The following is a 21,726-nucleotide window of genomic DNA, read 5'->3' on the forward strand; positions in this document are numbered from 1 at the left end:
TTAAACTCTCGGATTATTTTGATAATTTTGCACAAGTTGTAATACACACTAGGGAGAGTGTAGATCACTAGTATGTTCTTACCAATCTAAAATTTGATGCCTATCTTATTTTATGTGTTATTTTAATGATTATACAATGCTAGATCATGATTACATTGATGATGGTCTTGGATGATAAAAAGAGAATTAGGATTGTCCTTTTATACAACACCCTAATATGCAAATTTGAATATTTTCTGCTTTAGTCAAATAGGTAACAATTAGCCGGGTTTGAGTCTATGAAAGGAAGAATTTAGTTATCCTATATATGCATTAATTAAAATAACATGAATTAGTTTTCCTTAAGAAACAAATGTAGAATGTGGAGCATATAAAGCTTAATCTAATCAATATGAGAGCTAAGTTCTTAACATAGATTGGTTTAGCTTTAAAATAAAAATGTTGAAAAGATAATTACAAAGTTAAGGAAACCCCCCATTTCAATGATTGATGAAGACAATGCTTGTTGGAGATACATATATAGGTTATGAGTTACAATATCATCTAAGCACATAAAAAAAAATTCTCAAATAATAGAGAAACACATAATGGCTCATTTGTGGGAAACTATGGTGTTGTTAGGATTCACGTGCCAATAGGAACATTGTGGTCACATTCTCTAATTGTAAACTCAATCGAATCTAGGATGTGTTGCACAATATATTGCATACATTTGTTCCGATTGTAGATCTACAACTTGACACCTCTATTTGAAGAAATTTATCTTGAATTTACATACCTAGGACCTGAAAAATTATAGGAACTACTTGGGGTCTTGCATTCATCATGCCCCTATGTGTTTTATTTAAACCCTACTAAAATTTAGAAAATTAAATGTCTGTGAGATCAACCTAGGTTGTTTCGTGCTAGGAAAATAAATGTAAACTTTGAAACTATAAACCTACCAAAATTTTAAAGTGTGTGCAATACTTGTATGTGAAATATATGTGGAAATGGAATCGCCATTTAATGCCAAAGTGTAGTGGGAGGAATAAAGGTTTCATGATTGTTAAGAGAAGCTAAGAGGGGTTATCTAGATGCATTATGTAGCTTGCAAAGAATAATAGAAGAAATCTATCACATAGGATATTCATGGGAGGGAGTTGGTAGAAGAAAAATGAAACATTTGACAAAATATTGATTCATTTGGAAGACTAGGGGGTATCTTTATAAAGGATTTGAATAGGTCATTCAAAAGCATATGACACTCACAAAAGTCGGAGCTTGTCCATTATAAGGTGCAAACACTAGGTTTTAGTTATTGTACAAAAGAATTAAATGTTAAGGATGCAACTATAATTGGGTGTGTCGAGGATCATGGAGGGTCAAACTAGGCCTTGAAGTGGCAATAAAAATTCAAAAAAATAGAATTAGGCAACTTGACATTAAAATTTGAATAGCTTATCAACACAATTTCAAAATAATGTAAGAACAAAATTTGTAGAAAATTGAATATAGTTTCTAACTACTAGTTGTTTTCTAGAAAAAGTAAATCTATTTGGTTAAAATTTGAAATTTCAATATAGTAGTACTAAATTTTTTAAGAAAAAAGATAAAAAGTAGGTATATGTTTGACCAACCTAAGTACAAGAAAAACATAATAATTTTTTATGAAACAATAAATATAATTAGAGGACACATGTCTTAATGTGCCACATTTTATGTTAATTTTTTTCCAAGTAAATAATTATTTATCAATTTTTTATTTGAACTTTTTAAAAATATAAAAACTCGCATGTCTGACCACCATAACTTGGTCAAAAGTTTATGCAATTAATTTTTTTTAATCCTATAGTATGTAAAGAATAGAATGTGGTGTATCTTTCAAATTTGAAAAATGTGAAATTGTTTGAAAGTTATAGATGTTTTTCAGTCATCATATCAATTGAGACTTTAGTCATAATGCATGTAGAAAATAAATAATAACTATGTATTAAATTCAAAATAAGGCACAATTTATATTCATGGAAATATGATGATTTCCACAATAAACCCTTTTCATTTCATCAAATTTGGATAAAAAAAGTTGTCAATCACATGGGCAAAGTTTGGAAAACCAAGGAAAACTTCTAAACATGTTTTTTATGTTGAATTTCCAAGTTTGACACCCCCAAGCCAAATCCCAAAGCAATCCTAAAGGAAAAATAGAGGTAAAAAATTATATAAAGAAAAAGGATATGTGTTAGTAACAGATATTCATTTTGAAAAGCCTAGAAAAACACATTTTAGTAAAATGGGCATAACTTTTACGTTTATTTTTAATTTTTTATAGGTGTTGGAAAGGTGATTAAGAGCTCTACACAATGGAATAGGTAGATTTTATATATTATGCATAAAAAAATAATTATTATTGATTTAAATTCATCCTTCATTTTTGAAATATCAAATGCTCAGAAATTATACATATGAATTCCCCTTTTCATGGGTTTTTTGTAACAATTATCTCAAAATACTTGAAACATTAAATGAGTAATTAATAATAAAAAATTAGACATTTTACTAACTAGAGTAATAAATTTTGATAAACCATAGTATGGGTAAGTGCACAAAGATGGTGTGCAGAAAAGTGGACACACACCTAAGAAAACTTGAAAAAACAAGCATTGTGTTCGCGGTACTTAAAATTCAAATCACCCTGTATGTGCTAAGGTTTGTTGTCCCCGAGCCTAAAGGGACAAAAGCCCATACGGGGTTTCTTTAGAAAAATGACCGCGCACGCGATTCTTTAGGACTTAGAACCCCGTACGTGGTTTTAAGTCCCAAACCACTGCGTACGCGGTACCTGTCAATAAGTTTTTTTTTTTGGTTGGCTGTGTCTTATTTTTCATGCAACCATGAGTTGAGAATTTGGGTTTTTTTTCACTAAACCGCACACGGGCTCCCTCTTTTCTCACCCAAACGCCATGGATCAAGGTTGGTTTTGCTTGATTTTTGTTTTTGTTTCGCATTTGTTCTATTTTTTTTACCAAATTCTAAAAAATCCACAACAATAACAACAAGATGCACCTCCTCAAAACCCTGAACAAAACCCATAGTATACACCTCCAGCTCCTCCTTTTGACCATACACCTAATACACAAGAGCAATTGCTTAATTAGTTAGGGCAAAACACAACTAAAATAAATAAACTAATTAATAAATTGAAAACATCTGATCTTGAGCATCATAAATCCGTCGTCACTAGCCTAGAAACATTAGCTAGTGGTGCCACTGCAGTTTCCACTCAAATTAAAAAATGGGGAAACTATAGGGATATGTGTCATCAATATTATGCTAGTGGGTTATCATATGAGGGAGTGAAAAATAAAAACATTAGTAAACAACAAATATGTGCCCTTTTTGTTGATCCTAGAACTGATGAGTTGTTACCTCTTAATGCAAAGAGGTTTCCAATACATTGGTGTACCAATGTGTAGATGAAGAATCTTTTTTGGCAGAGGTGGTGGATGGTCTTTGACGAACCACCTTGTAATAATTTTGAGGTACCATTGTATCCGTTGAGGAAAATATAGTATGAGTTTGTCCTCAATGAGCTGCCTAATTATTTTAACATGAGAGAGGTGGTGACTCTGCCCAAGATAGACCTGGAGCCCATAGCTGAGTAGCCCAAGAGAGTCATCGCCCCTAGCACCCAAACTCAAGGTTCATTTGACTACCCAAGTAGACCTGAAAGAGTCGATGGAGCTACAGACTCTTCAAACGGCCACAACATTGACTGATGCAATCATCTAGCATGGGACACGATTAGCACACCCTCTTGTATCAGATGATGAGTCATTAGTTGTTGTAGGTGGTGCTAGTGAGCCCATTCAGCATGTGTGTGCCACTTGCTCAGGGATATGCACAGGGATAGATGACAAGGCCACTACAGATGGATCCACATCCCATTTGTGCATGATTTGCGGGAGTAGATGTCAGACCCGCATGACTGAGGATGTGGCACTAACGGATGAGTTGATGGACACGTTGTTTGGCAATCAGTCGCAGACAAAGGTATGTCGATTTGAATTCATAGCATTTTATTTATCAGTCACTTAAAATTTGTAATTGTAACTGAATTTTCATTTATAGATCAATTTAAATTGATACAAATCATATGCATTTTAAGATGTAGCAGCGATATCTGATATTCCTCCCACAGTTATTGCAATGGCAACTTCGATGCCTGAGGTATAAATTTTGTAACATGTTAAAATAGAATAGTACACTTTGAATTCAAAAAAAACTACAAGATATACTAATTCTCTTTAATGCTTGACAATTTTTTGTTTGTAGGCGTTGTCAGGGGACCAAATGTCCCAGATTGATGATGTCACACTCTCAACGATCAATTTTGGCCTACAAGGCTATACAATATCATATTTTGTACACCTTATTTTATGTATTCTTTTGATGGAATATGCAAGTCATTTCATTTTAGATTTGTTAAATTATGTTTAATATTATTTGCACTAATATCTCATATTAATTTTGTTTTTTTAGGGTACCCCCTCCGTGTCTAGGCCTCATTCTTAGCAAAAGAAATCCTCAAGGACACCAAAACATGGGAAGAAGGTAATTGAACACATTTTTAGTTGTACAATTGTTTGAAAATGTTGAAATTGTCTTAGTTGGGATTTGTAGTTTGATTAGTGTTTTTTGTCTGTTTTATATGTACAACGGTCATTGAGTTATGTAGATATGTTGAATGCACCTGATACACCCGAGGATCGAGAGAGGGTAGAGGTATGCATCTCTACTTTATTTTCTCGATTTGATAATTATATGCATGTGTACATGTGAACTTGTGATAAATTATAATCTTATCATTTTTTCATACAGGAAATATCCATAGCTGCTTCATCAATGGAGAGCCCTCCTTCGTGTACTGGAGAAGCATCTCAGGCCCCGACACACTTTTGTTTGATATATTACATTAATTGTTTTTAACCTAAAATACTTATCATTATATTAATTGTATTTAATATTTGATCATTTTTCGTATAGGTAATAGTGACAGCTGCTCCATCAATGGTGAGCCATCCTCAGTCTATTGGAGAAGCATCTCAGGCTCCGGTACACTTTTGTTCACTATATTATAGATTTCTAGTTTTTTTGATGTATATATGTTAGTACATTGTATTAATTGTACATTTAATCTACAATATCCCCCTTTGCAGTTTGGCCATAACTTGGAGCCTTTGAAGTTTGTGTTCAAGAAAACTCCTAAGACTGACAAGGAGAAGAGAGCGAAGACATTAGATCCGAGATCGGCCAATGAGGTAATCTACATTTTAATTGCAAAGAAATTATAGTTAAATTCATAGTTATGTTGATAATTGTGAACTATTTTCTACAAAAGGATTCTAACTTGACTTTTGAATTGTGTTTTGCAGCCATCTACAGAGCCGCATACTGCATCAAAGAGGCTCTATTTTGATGATCCACCACAAGTATATGATCATATAGTGTTAGTTGTGGTCATTGAATGACCAATACATGTAAATATATTCTACATTTTTGTTGTATATTGATTTGAACATGGCATATGCCACATTTTTGTAATACTTGTATTGACTTGGCATACATGCCTTTTTTGATATATATAAATGTTGATATTTGATCTAATAAATGTGTATTGAAGTCATTATTGTGTATTCGTTGTATTGGGTGGCTACCCTTTTATAAAGTTAAATGATTATTTGCCTATGTAATCAACAATATGAATATAAACAACAAAAATATATGATATAAAACATTGCAATCGTGGAATACGATTTGATAAACTTTCTAAAATGTTGAATTAACCCTATAAAACTCCTTGTATTGAGTTAATTATTGTGTATTCGTTGTATTTGGTGGTTGTATTTGGTGGCTACCCTTTTATAAAGTTAAATGAATATTTGCATATGTAATCAACAATATGAATATAATCAACAAAAATCTATGATATAAAACTGCAATCATGGAATATGATTTGATAAACTTTCTAAAATGTTGAATTAACCCTACAAAACACTTTGTTTCAATGAAAATGAAATTAAATGGTAATGGTCAGATTTGATCCATGGTAATGATCAATGGATGCTTTTGATTCCTTTCATTTATATTTGTCAATGTGTGTGGTGCGAGAGAACCCTCATGCTCGCAATTGTCAAATTTTGGTTCTCGTCTTGTTTTACCATCGTTTTATCTAAATAAGGTAATTTGGGACCATTAATGATCATTTGAAGCCATTTGTGAAAGTTTAGGGTCATTTGGATAAAAGATGTAAAAGTTGCTCAATTGTTGTCAAAGTTGCTCAGTTGTTGTCAAAGTTGTCAAAGTTTGGGCTCATTTGGATAAAAGATGTCAAAGTTGCTCAGTTGTTGTCAAAGTTGCTCACTTGTTGTCAAAGTTGCTCACTTGTTGTCAAAGTTGTCAAAGTTGCAAGATAGGCTAGAATTGATTCCGTTCATTGTGTGCACAAACCAACATCATGAGTGCGTCCGGGTGGGTAGGTTTATGCTAGGAATGCTCATTTCATGCCTCCCAAAGCGTTGGAACGTCGAGAGCCATACCCTACTAGCGCAATCTCTCAAGTGCCCTGAGTCCAAAAAATTGTCAAACTTTGACGGATTGTTTCTCCCAATCCGAGACACATATGTTCAATTCATTTGAACCTGTAGGGTCATGTGAGGCTCGTCTACAATGTCCTATCTCAGTTTCTGACGACTCGGAGCCATTTTCAATTGGTAGCATTTTTGCGCCTCCTGCAAAAACTGTTAGTTGCATGTAATGCAAAGTTGCAAGATAGGCTAGAATTGATTTCGTTCGTCGTGTGCACAAACCAACATCATGAGTACATCCGGATGGGCAAGTTTATGCTAGGCATTCTCTCGTCGTTCCTCCCAAAGCATTGGAACATTGAGAGTCATACCCTACCAACGCGATCTCTCAAGTGCCCCGAGTCCAAAAAATTTTCAAACTTTGATAGACTATTTCTCCCAATCCAGGATACATATGATTGATTCATTTGAACCTACAGTGTCACGTGAGGCTTGTCTACAATGGTCTTTTTGGCAAATGCACACTCCAATGAGAAATTGTAGATGATTGAAGGTTTTTTCATTGATGGCAACCTTGCAATCATATGACTCCGACAAGACAAATCATATGACTCCGACAAGACAAAGATATCGGCACTGGCACCGACAGACTAGCTCTACACCGACATACAAAACACCGATAGTGAAAGGAAGGATACCGACACCTTGGCCGACTTCAATTTTGTTTAAAATGTATTTTGGAATTAATTGTAAAATAACTGTAAGCCGACATGGTGAGTTGTAATATGACTCATATATGTATGAGATCATTGTAGATCATTTTGAAAATAAGGTGATAGGCGAAATTATGCAGACCTAATATGCGAATTATTGGTTAAGGGTTTATGTATGTAGCAGAGCTTAAACCGAACTGAACCTGGCATAGTAGATGCTAATCTAAAGCAGTACAAGACATTGGATTTTTATAATCCTTTTGTAAGTCAGTGTGACTTCTTTTGTATTTGAGCAGTGAGCTCTAGGCACTTGGCCTTCCTGCATGTGCAGGCCCCTAATGTAAGAGTAATATTCCCTTATTGGCTAGTAAGCGAATATTGTGGGTCACAAATCCCATTGAGGTTTTTCCCACACTGGGTTTCCTCGTTAAAATATTGTGTTATGGTGTGCTTCTCATGTTGTTGTTATTATTCTTAGTTACTGCATTATTTCTGGTTTACCGGTACATAGTTTTGACATGCTTTTCATGTTTTAAGTCAAGTAAATTTATATATCGGTTAGATACTGATTCACCCCCCCCTCTCAGTATCTTTGGAAATCCTAACAAGTCTATCTCAGTTTCTAACGACTCGGAGCCATTTTTAATTGGTAGCATTTTTTCGCCTACTGCAAAAACTGTCAATTGCATGCAATGCAAAGTTACAAGATAGGCTAGAATTGATTTCGTTCATCGTATGCACAAACCAACATCATGAGCGCATCTGGGTGGACAGTTTTACGCTAGGCATGCTCCTGTCATACCTCAAAAAGAATCGAAACATCGAGAGCCATACCCTACCGACGCTATGTAGAAGTTACTTGACAACTTTTTTGATAACTTTTTTGACAATAATGACATTTTTTCTCAAATTGCATCTAGACTCAATCTATGACTCCCATGACCCAATAATGACTCAAATAATTCTCCACGATTATACAAGAATGAAGAATGCTTATGATTTACCTTATCAAGAATGGTCATGATTAACCTTATCACATCACATAAACTCAAAACATAGTCACAAAAACATTGTCACATATTATTCAAAAATTTGCCTCTAAATATGGACAAATCAGCTCTTGGCTATTTAAATATACAAAAAAATGTGTTACAAATAATCTCATGCGCTTTTATACAAAATTTGACATTTAAATATGTGTGATTCAACTCATCGCCATTTTAATATACAAAATTTGGCATCTAAATATGTACAAATAAGCTCATGGCCATTTAAAGATACACAATTATGCCCTTAAACATGTACAAATCAACTCATGGGCATTTATAAACACAAAAAAATGAATATAGAACAATTTGTTGGCGATATATACAAAATTCTCAAAATCATTCTACTCTGAACCATAGAATCAATCAAGTGAGCCTTCAAGATCAGCTCTAACCCATATTGTGTCAAGTATTGCCTCGTGGTCAAATTCACGAACTTTCCATAAAATCTTGTTATGAGGTCTACCGCGATACTTCATCAAATGAATATTTATTGCAACAACAAGGTTAGAGAAATGAAGAATATGTTTGTGTGTTTCAAAGTCCTCGAACAACCAAACACAAAATTCTTGATAGGGTATCTCCTAAACCATGTTCATGTCACGACAACAGACCCTATTGGGTACTCAATACCCTCTCTGTCAATGATTGTGATTGTCAATTTTCTTTTAGGCTCAACACAATGACACAAAAAGTAATATGTTCCTTCTTCATTGTTCTCTTCTGCAACAACTACATACATATGACCTGTATTTTATAAAGTGATAATTAATACCAAAAATAAAGTGTGATGTACAACAAAATGAACCAAAAAGAATACTTGCAAAAAAATTAACTCAAAAAATCACCTAAATCCACTAGGTCGGATACATGGTCAAAATCCACCGATGTCTCTATCTAGCTCAATTGTAGTGCTTTGGGAATTTGATATGTATCAATGGCAACCAATGGTCTACAAGACCATTTGTCAACCCACTCTTGTGATTCACATTCTTCCCACAAAAAATACATGCATGACGAGCAAAAACATACCATCTGTCTCATATAAATTACTAGTGAACTTGCATTTGAACTCATAAATGAGTGCATGTCACTCGATCCTGCAACTGTACAATAATCTAGATAGTTTTCAATGTTAGATTCAGTGATCAACCAAAAATACTATGAACCATTGACGTACCTAGATTACCTGGACCCATCATAGAGTTACACCATCGCACAATTGTTTCTGCATCTATCAACTCAGCACCACCTTCATACTTCAATTCTTCTCTAGCCAGGGCTCTTTTCACACATGCTCCTGCACCATCGTGCTCTCCCTTACCATGTCCAGCCTTAGTGAAATTCCAAAAATGTTGTACATCTCTTGTCATATGAATCCTTGTCAACCAATAAAACATCCTTGCATTCTTGAATTGTGCGGTGCAATCATCTAACCATATTAAGTGTCAGTTATATTGTATGTTTCTTTTCTTTAAATTGTCATAGAAAACTTTAAAGAATCCTTGTACAAAATTCGATGAATAAGTACGATCATCACTTATGTAGAAGTGATACTCTCTTACAACCTCTCTATCCTCCTATGTGCTATCATCTGCATGCATGAATGTTATGTGTACAAAAATAGAAACTTGTGTAGAATCATAATACATAGATTGCACTTCATTTTGAGGTTGCAGTGTATAATTTTTAGCAAAATAAATGATAGATACAATGGTGCCAAGAGGAAATGTGTCCTTACATAAATTGAATTTCTCATCTAACCATGGACCTCTATGTGTATGCATTATGTACTCATAAACTAGTTTCTCTTGAAACATTTTCATAAATTCAGCTACAAATGTATCATTTTTCACTAACTCACATCTCTTCAAATCTTTTTCATCTTTAACTCCATATGTGATTGTCTTGTATTTTCCAAAAGAAACTAGTTTCGTACCAATTTCATGTGTGCTCTCCAAATTTACACATCTTGGTAAACATTGCAAACCACCACATATAGCACAAGAACCTTCCAAACAAGGCATCTTATAATAAATGCAACTATCATGTCTATTTTTAGCACACTTGAAATAAATTATCTTGCCAACTTAGGAGGTGCTTGTATATTGCATTCCTGCAAAACATCGTTAGTGTGCAAAGTAGAACAAATATGACGAAAAATATCATAGTGCATGGAAAATTCAATATGCATCCTACAACAACACGTGGTGCGTACATGATTAATCTTAATATAAAAAGGTTTTGCCATTTCAAAAAATCTTTGACAAATTTTTATTTGAGGAAACTTTTCAAGGAATCTTTCATAAAATTTTGTTTGAGTCATATCCAAAGAGTGTTTGACATGTGGCTCACAATTTGTAGACCCGATTCACCTTCTAACAACATCTATTTGGTTGGGCGAAACTCTTGTGTTGTCATGCCAAAAAAATTCAATTAATGTTCTTAGTGCATCAACAAAAACCTTGTCTTTGCATGGTAGTCTACCCGAGAATGCCCAAAGAGAATTATTGTTAGGTTCCTCTCTTTTTTGCTGCCTCTGTAATGCTTTACTTAATGTTGTTCTACTAACATTTAATGACTTACTTGTTTTTCTTATCAAACGATCTTTTTTTATTTTCTTGCTCATTATGGTTGATGTAATGACACATCGAGTAACATTAGAATCTTTAGTACATGATTTTGAACCAATATCTTGATATGCATCAAATAGATTTCTCACAATAGTTCTTTTGCTATTACTTTCAAATGATCTTAGGCCTAGAATTTTAATTGTCTCTCTAAAATTCAATTTTTTAATCATTTGAACAATTAATTGACATCTTGCGGTTTGATTTAAGTTTTCAAAATAGTTTTGTCATATTATTTTAACCATTCTCCTACAAGTTTATTCATTCATTTTATCGAGCATTGGCTTCAATATATTCTCATCAATGTCAATTAGATACTTTGGTTTCCTATGAATTATTCTAGGAGGTGTTAACATCGATGCATTGCGTGCATTGGGTACATTCAATTCATCAAATAGAGTAGGTGTATGTTCATCATTTAATTGATTATTCAATGTGGTCTCTTCTTCAATTGCATTAGGTTCATACGGTAAATCAAATGTCTCTTCTTCAATTTCATTAGGTGCATTATGTTCATTTGGTAAATCGAATTGAGATGTTGAGGATGACATACCTTCTTGTCCCATTGTTCTTATGTCATGTAATTTCTTCATATGTTACCTTTGTCTTTCCTTTTTAGCCTCTTATTGTTCCATAATTCCTCACTTGTTCTTTCCCATGGTTGATATCAGTTGTCCTAAATAAAATCATATTACATATATATGTAAACAAAAGTTCATAATGTTAGCACATATTTTTGCAAAATATTTATGTGCTATGTATGGATGATTTTTGCATATAGTTTCATCATAAGAGCATTTATTGTTGGATTGTATGTGTAGGTGATATGTTGCAGTGTCTTCATGAAAAGGCATCACTTGGGCATATTCAAGGGAAGTGTTGAGTGTGATGGCATTCTGGTAATCCTCATCTTCATAATTAGTTTCATTGCAAGATCACTTTTTGGAAGATCAACATAGAGCAGGGCTATGAGCATGTTTAGAGATGTCAGTAGTGTGGGAGAAACCTTTCAGTATGATTATTAAAAGTTGCATTCATGGAGAAGGGATTCTTTTGTAAAAAATGCAAAATTCTTCTTATCGGCATAAGTCATCCCGATGAGATCGCCCAAGGAGGACGGAGTATGTTGATCAGAGTAACTCATGTCGACGGTGTTTCCTAAAAGGCGTGAGCGACGTGAAGAAGTGAGACTTAGTGGTAATCCATCGGTGAGAGTTACGACGATGATATGATAAGAAGTCGGAGTCATCAGAGTAACATACACTATCGGGAACGAATAAAAAATGTTATCCCGATACTCGATGGTATTATCGGTGGAACTCTTGCCGACAACCAATGGGGCGGTGTGTTTTTAGCTATGACATTGGGTCATCGAGAGGTCTTAATTTATGTTACCCTGATACCTAATAGACCAACTTAAGAAGGCAACTATATCAGAGAGACTTTCTTCGATAGAGTGGTACCAAGCAAAAAAGGGGAGCAAGACTCATTGGGATAACATACGTCATCGGGTATTTGTATTCTGAGTCATCCTGATACCCAATGAGGGAGTCGAGCACAAAGAGATCACATGGGGAAAACCTACACCGATAGACCAAAGTAAACCGTTAAGGAGAGTAAGGTGCGGATTGAAATAAAAGACTCATTGGGATAACATACTTTATCGGGTATCATTTTCAAAGTTGTACCGAGGCCCGATGGGCAAAATGCCATAGAGGGCAGATCTATCAGGGAAACTATAACCATCGGAAGCAAGGAAAATATGCTATGCTGACGCCCAATGAAGTAATCAGGGAAAGTTACGCCGACCAAAAGGAAAGTTAGATGTCATGGGACCATCGAATAAAGTATTAAGTGATTCATTCTGAAGCCCCATGAAGCGACTTGGGTGATAAACAGAAGGAGGTTTCATCAGAGAAATATACCCCAATCTAACATAAAGCAAAGATGACTAATAGAAAGGAAAGGTGGATCCATCGGGATAAGCCAAGCCTTGAGGAAGAAAGAGAAATAGTCGGGGCGAGATTCGATGGATTGATTGGAGTGACCTATACCGATCAGAAAGACAAAAAGGTAATTGAAGGAACGCAAAATATGGATGGCACCAAGTAATTGAATTATCGGGTACAGTTACGCCGATTAGCTATTGGAATATCTGATATGACAACCATTATTTAATGCTCGCAATCGGGTGGATTGAATCCGCACGAAGCAAATCTGATGAATTTATTATTGTTACAAACTCTAGTCATTGCATATCCAACATAAAGAAAGAGTTTTCATGCCAGAATTATTCACAGTGTTTTCAGCCATCAACATTGAAGTTGCAGACAAGAAGCGTGGGTAATTTAAAAGTTCAAGCATTTAATCATGGAGGCTTCTGGTTCACAAGGGAATAGGAAAGACATAGAGATTTTAGACACACAGTCTACTAAAACAAAAAAGACGAAGTCTGTAGAGGGTGTGCAAAAGAGAAAACTGAACCAGGACATGATTGACCAAATGGAGTCATCTGGTGCTAAGTTGAGGAGGTCTAAAACCTATTTGCCGCCAAAGGATCAATTGGAAGACAAGTACAAAGAGGTTTGAGATATCTGGACAACCATAAGGGGCCACAAATTGTTTCTATATCACTACCTGAGGTGGAACAAGGAGATGCCATTGTAGAACCCTTGGACGACAAATTTGGGTAGACTGGTGGTCCCAAATGTTTTTCTGAATCTCAGATTAATGGAATTGCTTACTAAGAAGTACAACAAAGGAAAAAGATGCATTCAATTTCCCAATGGGGATCCATTCATCTGGATATTTATCGGGTCTATTCAAGAGGTTTTTGGTATGTCTTATGAGCCTTACATGCCCCTATCCTTTACAGACCTGGAAGAAGAGCACACCCAAATGGACATCGCTTACACAATGTGGAAGTTAGCAATTCATAAGAAGGAGAAAGGATGAATCACAGAACAGGATGGTCCTCCTTTCAAAATTACTCTGTTCAGACAATACTTCCAATACACATACTGGGCATGCATCTAGGTCTACGGGGAAAAAATACCTGATGTCACAAAGATAGGCCCATTGGTGTTGGCTATAGATATTCAAATGCACGAGCCAAGATCGTTTGATTATGCAACTTACTTGGCAGAGAGGCTGCATGAAGGGTTCTTGAGTTTGCAAACAGAACGTAACCCTACTTTTAAATTTTACTCATTGCTGATGCATATGGTTTTGTTTCATGGGCAGATGAAAGGTTTGTGGCCAGAGGAATTAAGGGTGACTCCCAAGAACAAAGATGGACATGACCAACCAGTTCAATTATGGGTATCCCAGTGGGACTCGAGGTTTGACAAATCACATTATGTGCTATTTGAAGAATATTTTGTTAAGCCTTTGTACATATTGTTTGGAGTGGAATGTGATGGGTCTATCTCACCTGAGATTAAGAGATTCTTGAGACCCCATGCTTTTAGAGACACCAGGGTCAACCACAATTGGGGTGACTGGTTTGTATGTTAGAATTTTTCAGGGTTTATGGTTTTGAGGGTGTTCCATATATGTTGCCTACATTAGTTCCTGACACGATTGCCTATTTAGAGATTGCTAGGCAACTTAGTATGTCAAATGCAAAGCATTTGGGTGGTGCACACAAGTAGGTATTTATGCCTGGCACTTTGCATTTTGGAGACTTCACCATTGTATCTACCAAGGCTTATGAGATGATAGAAAAGAAGCTGGTAGAGGAGTACAATTTGTATGGACACCAGGCTCAGAAAAATTATGATCTAGAGGGGTATATCCACCACTGCAGGAAGAGCCAAAATCTAGGAGAGTACTTGCATATACCCATGGAGGCTGTAGATTTATTTAGAAATAAGGAACAAGATGAGGCTGTTGCACTCTTAGAGGAATTAAACCAAAAAATAGAAGAGCGGAAGCAGAGGCTTCAGGAACTAAGAGAAGAAGGAGATTCTGAGAGTGGGTCTGATGAGAATGCAACTGTATCAACCCTCCATGTACCTGAATTAGAAGAAGTGGCAGAAAGCCAGGAGTAAATCATGGTGAGAATAAATGCCAATGCAAATGTAAGACTTGAAGAGCATGCAACTTTTGTTGCAGATGAGGTTTTTGTACAGTCTAAAGAGTTCAAGTCATTTTTGTACCATTACAAAGGGGAAAAATTGAGGGAGAACATCCCAAATGTTACCCCAAAAAATGAAGTAGAGATGCTTAAAAAATTAAAAGAAGACATTGATGCAGAAGTGGCCACAATGACACCACAGAGAGGGAGACAACTTCTCAGTAAGGTAGGCATAATTTTGTTCCCAGGATGGGACTTAAGTGCCTTTTATCTTTGACACCTTGTTTCATTCTAACATAACGGATGCAAAATTGGACATATAGGGTGTTGATGATATCTTCATTGGATCAAGGTATGATCCAAATGAAGAGGAAATGTTGCTTTGGGCCCTATACCCTCCAAATAAAAGACCCAAGATCATAGATGTAGATAAGGCATTTGGGCACATGATGAAGCTGAAAGTGGGAGAGATTAATCCAATTGTCACCACAGATTTGGGGATTGACATTGCAAAACTAAATAAGGTCCAAATGCAGTGGGTGGTAAAAGAGGGTCAAAATATAAAAAATTATATGAAGACCTGTTGAGAAGTTGTGGTCATGAAGTACCACAGATAGCTGATACTGGTGTTCAATGGAAGAAGAAATATGAAGACGAAATGAAGGAAAACATTAATTTAAAGAGGCAAATCAGGACTGCCAGGGTAGATGTTGCTTGTGTTTTGTTGACAAACAGGTTTGAATATTTGTTGGAAGTTCTCAAAGAATTCTGGATAAATTGTTAGAAGACCCTGGATAATATGGCTTCTCATAAAAGAACTTTGAACTGGCTGAAGGCATTGTTGAAAGATAAGAGTGTTGATGAGAAAGTGGTAGAGAAGATCCAGAGAAGGTTAAATAAACATAAAGGGTTTGGTGTGGACATTAAACAGAAAGTTACAGATTGCAAATATATTGTTAGGTATGGGTTACCAGATATTGTGGATGATGCAGAGCAGCTAAAGGACAAAGAGATTTGGATTGCAGAATGCTAGAATGTACTTAACACATCCCTTAATGTTGTCCAGGTAGATGTTTTGGATATGAAGGAGATAGGTGAGAAGATGGAGAGATTGGTTACCATGGAGATCGCTGTCAGAGATACTATATTCAACACCAGCACTCACAAGGACAACAAGTATTTGGAGCACACACAAAAGTGTGATACAATATTGGATGGCCAGAACTGATTTTTTATTATATTTTGTGTCTAGTAGTTAAACAGTTAGGTGTTAGTTTTAGTTAAGTTTAGTTTAGCAAGATGAAAGGGTGTGTCCTTTCATTTGAATCCTTTGGATCACATATATGTAGTGAGTCATTTTTGTATTATGAAGATATAGATAATTTTGCCGCTGGCTGGGCTGCAAGTGTTATGTTTTAGAAAGGTCTAATAGGAATGAGTAGTATTTTCTGTGCAAACTGAATGTATTGGAGTATTTGTAGGTGTAGTTTTTGGTACATTCTTATTCTAGAAGTTAATATACAAGATTTCATGTTTTTATCTTTAGATCATTATGTGTAATTTTGTGTTTGATGGAATCATATGTCCTCTTGATAAATCTTTTAGATTTGTTGTGATGTGCCATCACATGATGTTGTATTGAATATAAAATTGGGTTTTATTGTTCATGCAACACTCAATGAAACCTTCATAGTGATGGTCTTATAATTGTCTCTTGAGTGGATAGTGATTCTTGTCCACAAAGTTATTCGTTAATTGTCAGATAAAGGCACTAGTCTGTTATTAATCTTTGCTGAATAAGTTTGTATGCATTAGGTCCTTATCAAAGAAACAGATATTCTAATTTCTATAAGTACTGCTCTTTTTCATAATGGCTTAAAGTCCTAATAGTAATCTTTTACATAACACAACTATATTCACACTTATTTTATCAGTTTTAAAGGCATTCAATAAAAAGCACTTCTGTTAGCATAGTTGCAGGAAAACCTTTTGCCATCCCTGTAGTTGCTAATTCCCATAGTTTAAATTCACTCAAAACAAACCTCTTTTGTGCTTTAGAGTGTAAGGTACACCCACCTAGGTTTAGTGGAGCCTAAAGTGCAGAGGGATTTGGTCTTCGACCATCCATGTTCGTTGGCCAAGGCTAATTGGATCAACTAAGGATTAGGCAAGTCTTTGGTTTTCTAATATGTGATTTTGGGAACCAATAGATAACACAATCAATAACCATAAATTTGAGAATTATCATTATTTTTTTGAATCAAAACTATTAAACAATCACAATAACATTGACGAAACTAATAAGAACAACAACTCAATCATTTGAAATCATGCAAAAACAAAATATTCACTTACTTATATGTATAAAACAATCGCAGAAGTGCATACACAGTTGTAGTGGGGCCTTCAACAACCTCAAAAACTTCTTTTGAAGCCATTGAGGCGGTTGGGTAGCTAAAAGTATATGTCCCAATACCGCGTACATGGTCTTTTTAGTAACCCCATACATGTTGTTAGGCCCTAAAAATGTTTGTAGACCAACCTTAATATTCCTGGTACCTTGTACATAATTTTAATGTATAAAGACCCCATACGCATTGTTAGGCCTTAAAAATGTTTAGCAAAACAACGAACTAATAGTCCCAGTACCTCGTATGTGCTTTTTGTAGTAAAGAAAATGTGAAGGAAAAGGGAGGGAGGGAGAGGGAGAGGGAGAGCAGGAGGGAGCGGGAGGGAGAGGGGGAGAGGGAGAGAGAGAGAGGGAGGGTGAGGGGGAGAGAGGGAGAGAGATAGGGAGGGGGAGGGAGAGAGAGAATGGAAAAGGGAGAGAGAGGCTGGAAAAGGGAGGGAGGGAGAGAGGGAGAAAGGGGGAGAGGGAGAGAGGGAGAGAGAGAGAGGGAGAGAAAAGGAGAGGGGGAGAGAGGGAGAGAGAGAGAGAGAGAGAGAGAGAGAGAGAGAGAGAGAGAGAGAGAGAGAGAGAGAGATGATGATGATGGAAAAGGGAGAGATGGAGAGAGAGAGAGGATGGAAAAGGGAGAGAGGGAGAGAGAGAGGATGGAAAAGGGGGAGGGAGAGAGAGAGAGAGAGAGAGAGAGAGAGAGAGAGAGAGAGAGAGAGAGAGAGAGAGAGAGAGAGAGAGAGAGAGGGGGAGAGAGAGGATGGAAAAGGGGGAGGGAGAGAGAGAGAGAGAGAGAGAGAGAGAGAGAGAGATGATGGAAAAGGGAGAGATGGAGAGAGAGAGATGATGGAAAAGGGAGAGATGGAGAGAGAGAGGACAGAAAAGGGAGACCGACAGAGAGGATGGAAAAGGGAGAGAGGGAGAGAGAGAGGATGGAAAAGGGGGGAGAGAGGAAGAGAGAGATAGATTAAAGTTTAATTATCATTAATAAAATTTCTATACACACATCTTTTAAATAACTCTTATTTATTTGACATGACTATAAAATGTGAGAATATTTATTTGACGTGACTACAAAAATGTGAGAATATTTATTTGAGACCGTTAGCTAGACCGTCAGCTTGGAAAGAACTTTGTCGTGTGGCTCTTAGTATTCTAAGAATTGTAGGAGAACAAATTGGAAAGAAAAAATGTGCATTACCAAAGATTGCCCAAATCCCAACAATAGGAGGAGTGTGGTTGAGGGATGATGTACAATGGGTTTTGTACACTGATCCAAATACTAAGAATATCAAGGAAAGCATAGCCTATGCTGCTCAAATTGTGGAACTTGGGATTATTAGGTCTATTTTTCATCTAAATGGTGACCACTACATGTAAGACCTAATTGCAATACAACAATATCAAGTAAGGGAGATAAAGCGGGTAGGGGGAGGGAAAGAGTGGGAAGGGAGAGGGGGAGATGGAGAGAGAGAGAGGGAGGGAGAGGGGAGAGAGGGAGAGAGAGGGAGAGGGAGGGAGAGAGATAATGGAAAAGGGAGAAAGAGAGGGTGGAAAAGGGAGGGAGGGAGAGAGAATGGAAGGGAGAGAGAATGTGTGTGTGTGTGTGTGTGTGAGAGAGAGAGAGAGAGAGAGAGAGAGAGAGAGAGAGAGGATGAAAAAGAGAGAGAGATAGAGAGAGAGAGACACAAAGAGAGAGAGGATGGAAAAAATGTGCATTACCAAATATTGCCCAAATCCCAACAATAGGAGGAGTGTGGTTGAGGGATGGTGCACAATGGGTTTTGTACACTGATTCAAATGCTAAGAATATCAAGGAAAGCATAGCCTCTGCTGCTCAAACTGCAGACCTTGGGATTATTAGTTCTATTTCCAAATGGTGACCACTACATGGTAGACCTAATTGCAATACAACAATATAAAGTAAGGGAGATAAAGGAGGTAGGGAGAGAGAAAGAGTGGGGAGGGAGAGAAAAATAGAGAGATGGATGGGGTATGGAGGAAGGGAGAGAGGGGGAGCATGTTGGTTTGTTATTCTTTTAAGCAGTATTGGTACTGCTTTTTATATTGTAATAATGGTTCATCTTGCCACCTTAGGATATCGTATGATCCCTTAGGATGTCATATGCTCCTAAAGGGTCATGTGGTGTTATGTGGGGTCATACAATGTTCTATGACCCCTTAGGACACCATATGACCCCTTAGGTGTCATTATGGGTCATGTAATGTGTCCTTAGGGGTCATATTGTGTCCTACCACCCTTTTAGACACCATATGACCCCTTAAGATACCATATGGTGTTGTTATGGGTCGTATGGTGTTCTAAAGGGTCATATGGTGTTCTATTACCCCTTAGGTGTCTAATTTTGAAAGCAGTATTGGCATTGCTTTTTATATTGTAATATTGGTTCATTTTGCCACCTCGGGGCACCGTATGACTCCTTAGGACATAATATGTGTTGGGATCCAAGAACACTGAGAGGGGGGGTGAATCAGTGTTTTGGCGGTAACACAAGATTTTACCCTTTTATACCATACACATATAAACCGGTAAACAAATAAACATATAGCATGAAGCAAATAAATCATCCACATAAATGAACACAATAACACATAGAATTTGTATGTAGAAAACCTCAAAGAGGAAAAACCATGGTGGGATTTGTGACCCACAATATCAATTCACTGGCCATATGAAAGGATATTACATATAATGGGGGCCTGCACATGCAGGAAGGCACATTGCCTAGAGCATACTACTCATCACTAAAGAGTCTCATTGACTACAAGCTTCTGCTAATATAAAATAATAAAATTGAACTCAAAAATGCATCTACTATGCCAAATAGAGTTCCAGTTCTAGCTCTTCTCTGTACCAGTTCATAAACCCTGAACACTACTACCAGTATCTCTTCTCCTCCAAGAATGCTTTCCAAACTATCTACAGATCATTGCATGATATAACATTCACATACAAATTATCTACATACATATACTTCACATTATGTAGTTCTGCTATATTCTCCTATGTCGCATCCTATGTCATATTCAAAATGACCTAGCAGACTAACCTATATACACATTACAAATAATATGCCTTATGTCAGCTTACAATGCATTACAAAATATATCCAATGTCAGCCTCAAAAATAATTACAAAATGATTTACTAAATAAATCTTTTTTTTGATGTCGGCTTCCTTCAAGTACCGATGCCAGTGCTGGTATCGATGTCTACTGATATATGCCTCCTAATGACAGTATATGACTTACATCTAATCCTATTGCCATCAATGACAACAAAATGAATCTGATGAGTGTCAATTTCCAACAATCTCCCCCTTTGGCATTGATGGCAACACTCATGTGAAAAATGGATTCCCTGTTGGTTCAACTGAAATATGCTCCCCCTAAGCAATACACTCCTTTTGATATCCTGATATCCTTCCCATGTGATCCTGTCTGATTTTTCTGATATTTTTCACATTTCACATATATCTCCCCTTTTGGCATCAATTCCAAAGACCAGTGAAAGAATTGAAAGAATTCCGAACAAAAGAATAAATGAATACTATTAATTCCACTAGAGCTTGACCAACTTCAAAATTTTGGGGTAAGCCTTATCCAACAATTGAAGATATGTATCCCAATTGGTTTTGAAAGTTTTAGAAATGGATGTTAGTCCACTTAGTAAGTGGGCAAGTGTTTCCTTCTCTTTGACATCTGTCGGTGTGGGTTTAGCAATCATGTCCATGCACTCTCTCTTATGAACACCCAATGAATCTAAACTGGGACTCACTAGTCCTCTAAGACTTCTTTCTCTCCTAATGAATTTATCTCTCTCCTTCTCAAAAGCAAAAATTTGGTTCTAAAGGGTCATGTTGTGTTATGTGGGGTCTAGAGGAAGAGGGAGGGATGGAGGGAGAGGGAGAGAGAGAGAGATGGGGGAGGAAGTGAGGGAGGGAGAGAGAGGGAAATAAAAGGGAGGGAGGAAGATTGGGGAAGAGGAAGACGTGTCACACGATGTCATTAGGGGTCATGTGGGGTCCTAATTGAGCCACACGTGTTACAACACCATATGACCCCTTAAGACACAATTTGACCCCTTGAGATATCATACATGGTCCGAAGAGGTCATTAGGTTTTATGTGGTGTCTTGAGAGAGAGAGAGAGTGAGAGAGAGAGAAGAATACAATACAATACAATAATATATCAAAAGACAATATATCTCAATATACATACATACACATATACATATAATACACAAAATATCAAAAGGCAATACACATACATACA

The sequence above is a fragment of the Cryptomeria japonica genome, chromosome 9 (assembly GCF_030272615.1).
Source record: "Cryptomeria japonica chromosome 9, Sugi_1.0, whole genome shotgun sequence".
NCBI classification, from domain to species: domain Eukaryota; kingdom Viridiplantae; phylum Streptophyta; class Pinopsida; order Cupressales; family Cupressaceae; genus Cryptomeria; species Cryptomeria japonica.